This window comes from Pholis gunnellus (assembly GCF_910591455.1).
Source record: "Pholis gunnellus genome assembly, chromosome: 3".
In the NCBI taxonomy this organism is placed as follows: Eukaryota; Metazoa; Chordata; class Actinopteri; order Perciformes; family Pholidae; genus Pholis; species Pholis gunnellus.
Window position 1 is genome coordinate 7,407,410 of NC_136529.1, and position 6,716 is coordinate 7,414,125.

A 6,716-nucleotide genomic window follows, 5' to 3' on the forward strand; every position below is an offset into this window, starting at 1 on the left:
GAAATCATCTTTTCAAATAAAAGCACCACAAACTGTTCTTCGAATGTGTACAGATTATATACCATGTAATTTGAAAGACATGCACACACACACACACACACACACACACACACACACACACACACACACACACACACACACACACACACACACACACACACATATGTATATATACAGTATATCTATATAACACACATATTTATGTATGTGTGTTATATATATAATATTATAGTAATATAAGTAGATATGTAGGCCTATAATTAGGTAAATTGAGTCCTTTGCATGTACAAACGAGGTTAACACAATATAAAGACACATTGGACATAATTATGGCTCTGCAGGTGTTCATGATGTTGTGTCCACCTACCATCTGTGTGCAGCTTAGTTGATGATACATCCTGTTAAAATCTTTTTAGGGTGCAATCAAATTTGAACATGTAGTGGCAGGCCAGCTGTGAGCAGTTAAAATGCAGCATAACCTTTTAAACATAAACTTCAGTAACAATAGAAATAGTATTGTTTGAAGCAGAAGTCAGGGCTCAAGATGCTGGGATAAGAGGGCAGCGAAAGCAAAATACAGAGGTTTAACAATCGTCTTGGTAATAAACATGAAACAAAGAATGTGCTCAAACTCACTGTAAACGTATTTTGAGATAGTGCAGTGTCAGTGATTTCATTTGTTCTGGCTAAGTCGATGGGGATACATTTATTATTTATTTTTTTCACGATTCAGATCTAATCCCACCCCAGTTTTAACCTGATCAAAAATAAACCTTATTGAACGTGTTTTTAGTTTTTTTTTCTGTTTTCGTACAAAGACTAAAATAGATGAGTTTCCGCCTCTGCTTTCTTGCCTCTCTACTCCTTCGGGAGGACGAGAGCAGGGTTTACACAATTAAACATATCTGTATAGGGTCATACTCAAGAGGCTCAGCTAGTTTTTTTTTTTTACTATCTGCAGTTGCTACGGCAACCCATTCTCTTTTGCACGGTCTCTGGTGAACCATTCACACGGAGGAGCAGAGACACAGTCCCTGTCATGCCCTAAAGAGGGCGCTCACTTCTTTCAGTAAATAAGTTCAGTAGGCCGACGGGTCAGGTTTTTGAAAAGGTGTGCCACTCAATTGTTAAAATGTTTGAGACTTATTTATAAAATATTTGACACTTATAGGAAATCTCTCATTTAAATGTGTCATCTTCTACTTCTGTTAAAGGGTTGTTTTATTTTCCAATTTGAATTGGGGGGGAGGGGTCTAAGTTTAGTGTTGTATGTTGTTGGAAAGCATTCCCACACACATTTGTGATTTTGGGCATTATATATAAAATTGACTTTATTTGCCATGACATCACATATCCTGCTAACATGTGCTTGGTGAAAGGGGCTGCCTCTCCATCATTGGAGGGGGGAATACTTTGAGGAGCGGGCAGCAAGGAGTGGCCTTTTGCTGGCACAGGTACCATTTGTGTCAGAGGTGTTATTATGAATCCCCAAAACTGTCCTGCGTAGCATTCAAGTGCTAAGATTGGGCAGATGACCATGCTCGCAGAGTTACAGGCCATCTGATTAGTTTAGGTCTTACGCCCTGACCAATGGCCTATCCCGATCCTAACTAATCAAGGTCAATGCCAAACGAATCGTCTGCGCCGCAACCAGCTACGCAGGGCGGGTTACAAGGATTCATCATTATGTGTCAGGCTGACATTAGGCTTCAGAGGGCCGTGTGCAGTTAAAGAGAGTGGTGGTAGTACTTACGTTCAGCTTTATATTGAAAAAGATGGGACGTGATCCATGTGTGGCCAGTAGGTATGAACAGGTGCTAAATAAATGAATAAACAGTTGCCATGTAATTTAGAGGAAACCTAGTGGGACCAGCTACTGTAGTTTATCCTTTAAGCTTTTACAATATAGGCATAAGGCTGGGTCAAGCTGCTGAGTATCTGCTCTTTTATGGCGATTCACAGAAGGTACATTAGTTCAGGGTTAGAGAACAGTGTCGCATGTCAGACGGCTCGGCAGATTTATGACGGCACAGCCAGATACCCACTGTGGGACCTACTGGTTGGCCAAAACACCATTTAACATTAATACTGAGCTTCCACGGGAACGCTCGCCCAACTTCTGGCACATTTCACGATGAGTAAATAAAACTGGCATGACTTGACATCCAATTTATGCCAGAATTGTTTCGCTACTCCTGGACCAGAAATTCTGCCTGGCACAAGGAAACGAGAGTCGAACAAAAAGCTATGTTTTTGTTATCTTTTTGTTCTAACTCTGCCACTGCGAGCTGCATCACACGAGGAGCTCTTCTTTTTTTTCAAACAGGCTAATTAGTGTTTTCTAAGGGGGCATTTGTACCCTGATAGCTAATGGAACTGGCTGACAATGCTAATGGTCCCGTATATAATTGTAAATCCCTTTCTCTCTCTGTTTCTTTGTCTTCATCTCCTGTTTATTTTAGTCATGTGTCTTTCTCGTAGGTATGTGACGTCCAGGATGTCTCGTTTATTTTCTGAATAAAGATTGAAAAGAAATAATGAAAACTGACAAAGCTTATGTTAGCTTGCTGTTATATGACCCGATTAGAGTGAGTAAACACTACTAACTCAAAAGCACAGATATCTCTCCATGTATGAGTATATACAGGAAATCAATGCATACACATTAACAAAGAATTAGCATTTTATTGTCATTTGCCCCCATAAATCCTATAATTTTTGGAAGTGTTTTTACACAGCTTAAGCTTGTGTGCTTTTGTTTGGATTTTCTCGAGCAACATGGCTAAAATTATAAAATAAGTTTTAATGGCACAACCATAGTAATAATAATAAGTCACTAGTTCGAAACTAGCTGGAAGTCACTAAGAACGAAGGAGAGACTTTACACACAAACTCGGTAATGGATTTACAAAGGTGTGATGAACTTAGTTCTTGGTTTATCCTTTGATTGGAGCAGACAGACAGAGCAGTCATAACCAGAGCCCCACTGTGACAAAGGGCTAATGAGCTGGGAAACTCTAGTGTTCTATCTCTTAATATGACAATCCCTGTGAAGAAGCACTGTGACACTCAACCAAAGGCTGTGCAGCGGCTGGGGTTTGTTTAATCGAAGGCTGAAAAAATATTGGCAACATTAACCTTTCGAGCACCTTTTTTTCTCCAGGTAAATATGCACGTTAATGACTAAATAAGCAGGAGATTGTGTTTTTCGGCCCAGGGCCAGAATAGATTGTGCTTGGCTTCACACGTATAAGAGAGGCAATTTACCGTGTTGTGGTTTTCTGGGCTTAAAGGGACATTGTCCTCGCTCTGTGTACTATAAGCTTCTCTAAAAAGTGTCTGCAAGCTGATATTATTTCAGATCAACAGTTTCTTTTATTATATATAGAATAATAGTCCGTTTTTATTGAATGCTGGATAAAATGAGCATTTAAACACTGAATGACAAACATCCATCTTTCTTGTGATGCAGAAAAATATATTTAGATGTGTAATTATTACACACAAATTGCTGTTATTGTACTTTAACTAATCAGATCAATTCATCATCAATCAGTTTATGTCTCAACAGTTTCTTATTTGATAAGAAGCTTGGCTTGAAGTGCATCAGCCAGATATGAAAAACTCAAATTTTAATGCATAACACTATGTATAGCTTATATACCTTTTTTGGGCATGTAGCAATTCGAACATACTAAACCTTTTAAGGTATTTTAGGATGATGTTAAATGTCATAACCACCAGGGGCTGCTGTCATGCCAGTTACGACCGGGCCAAACTCATATTTCTAGTGACATTCAACAACAAATTATAACAGCCTATAAGCAAAGAAATCATGCATGCAGTAGCCTCTATACAAAGAATATGAATCAAAGAAAGACAAACCATACGCTGTATAAAGGTTGATGTAGATTACATCACAAATAAAATGATGGTGTGCTTCGTGGATGACACCGGTATCAGGCTCGTCACTTCACGAATGGCTGTCACAGTAAAGCCGGCAACTGTCCCTTGAAGAATTAAGGTTTTGCTTCATTTATTTCAGGGGCATTTCAAAATGGCAAAATATCCCGCACCAAAGAGTGAGAAAGAGTGGGATGAGTATGCTTCCACTCCACTGTGCAGACACCCACAGGAAGTTGATATTTTTAGATTAAAGGTACGTATAAAATCCACATACTTCACTTTTTAGTCTTTTTTTGTGGTTTTTGCCTCCAAGTAGAGGCATATTTCCACTTCTGAATGCCCACTACAACACACAATACTTTCATTCTCAGTTATTTACAAATATTTAATGGATTGATATCTGTCATAACAAACTTTTAGAATTTTACAATTGGTACAGCAGCAACGTGAATGTAACTACAGATTGTTTTTGTTATCAATTAATGTGCAAATGATTATTCTAAATAATTATTTAGTCTATAAAATATCAGAAAAAAAGGCCATCACAATATCCTAGAGCCAAGTCAGATGTCTTGTTTTCTACAACCAACAGTCCAAAACCAAAACGTGTTATTATGACCAAGAAAAGCAGCACATTATTACATTTGTGGGCCTTGAGCTATCATTGTTTTGTTTGTCTTTTGGTTAAACAAACAACATTAATGGATTATAAAAATAGTTATTTTCTGTTAATCAATTCATCAACCAATCGACTAATTGTTGTGGGTGTAGTAGCCCATAAGGCCTTTGAAATAAGCCTATAAAGAAACATCACAACAAAGAGGCCCAATCTCTATACATTCTTGATCTAAAAAAATATAATTACATTTGCATGGCTTTTATGAATGGGATATGAATCAAGGCGTATCTACATTTTCCATTCTGAACCTCACGTGGTCAAATGATCCTACAGCTCGATAGTGGAAAAGATATCACTCTTATTAGCAACATTTTCTATTGTTAACAAGGAGACCTTCATACTCAGAGGACGAGACAGTAACGTGATATAGTCCGTCTCTGTGTTTGGGAGTATACTGCAGATGAAATGTCCACCTTTCCCCCGTGAACACACTGTACCAGAGATAGAATTTCAACTGTGACCGGTCTCTTATATATAAAGCATTTTGAGTTCAAAGGTTGCACCTGTGACTACTGTCAGCCAGCCAGCATCTCAAGCCCTGGCTGGCCTGTTTCACTTTTGTAAAATATTGTTTAACAGACGGTGACAAACCGACTCATTTCTACGTCTTCCAAGTTGTGGGTGTGTTAGACAGTCAGAAGCTCGGTTTTACACGATCAAATGTCAGCAGATAGTCTGCAGACCCCCAGAGTTCAATACTAGATGACACAGACGTTGACTAAAACATCAGCAACAGCGAAATACAAACCCAGCTATTAGATTATTATTTATTTCATATTGACAGACTTTCATGTCTTCTCTTCCTTCTTCTTTTTCTTAAAGCAGCCTTCTCTTTTACTGCAGTGTCTTGGACTTTTCTTTGGGAGTGGACAAAGCAACCAAGCACAGGTCAGAGCTGTGATAAGCAGAGGGTCCCTCTAAATCACACACATGCTGCAGGGGTTCTGGCCTTTATTGAATCCCATCAATACACTGAAAATCTTGTGACCTTAGAACTTACATTTTGGATAATTCCCCTAATGTATCCATGAAATGAGAACGTCTGGGGGCAGGCGATTATGCCTCAGTGGCTAGTCCTTTGCGCTGGGATTTTCACTAGTGACTGGAATTAATATGGCTTAAATTCTCTCCGCCCCATAGCTAATTGAAACAAGTAATCTCCAGAGTTCGCCTTGCGCAGAGGGACGGGAGGACATGTTATCCTCAGAGCAGACGCATTCAACAAGACCGTCTCCCAGTGCAAAGCGGGAATGGGTTTCCTGGCAAAAATACATTTTGTAGCCAATCTCCACGGCCAAATAATTCACTTATTATGCTAACTCTGCTAAACAGAAATAGAACAATGATTTGAGGAGCTGACAGACGGATGGAGCTGATGATTTGTGGAGTAACAAAGACATGTAAAACTCTTTGTTCAATAATGTGCACAAGTTAGCTCTGTGATTTTTGTTTTGTTTTTTTGCACAACTTATAAGGTCCCCTGACAGCTCACTGTCAGTCAGTCTAGCTTTGTAGCTGGAATGTGCTCCAATAGAGGTGGGGATGAATATTCAGAGGCTCAGCTGCCTCCAAGCTCCACAGAGACATCACACACCCACCCCTGAGGAACCCCCCCCCCCCCCCCCCACACACACACACACACACACGCACACATTCACACACACACAACCACCTCCCCGTTTCCCTTGATGTGGTGGAGTCAGTCCAACACTCCACAGGTGTGACCCACTCAGACCTGTGAAAGCCTCCGTGCACACACCGCTCGGCCCTGTGATCAGGAAGAGCAGCTGCGCTTATACAGGAAGCATAGAAAGAATTATCACCACAAGCCTTCTATTGGACACCATGGAAAATTAATCAATCCACTCCCTCTCCGGTCTGCAGGTGCCATAGTTAATCTGATAGATTAGGAGGTTCTTTGTCTATGTGCAGACATATAGACTTTTGGAGGTTAATGGCCAAACGATTGGTCCATCAATCGCTTTGAAGACTCAAACAATAGCGTTCGATGCTCGGTTTAAAACTCATGTCTGCCTTTATTTTGCTGGATAATATTGGCATGCCCTTGGACATGATTTCATATATTCTCCTGCTGCAGAATGTGGCTGCTGACAGTGAGACACACACACAC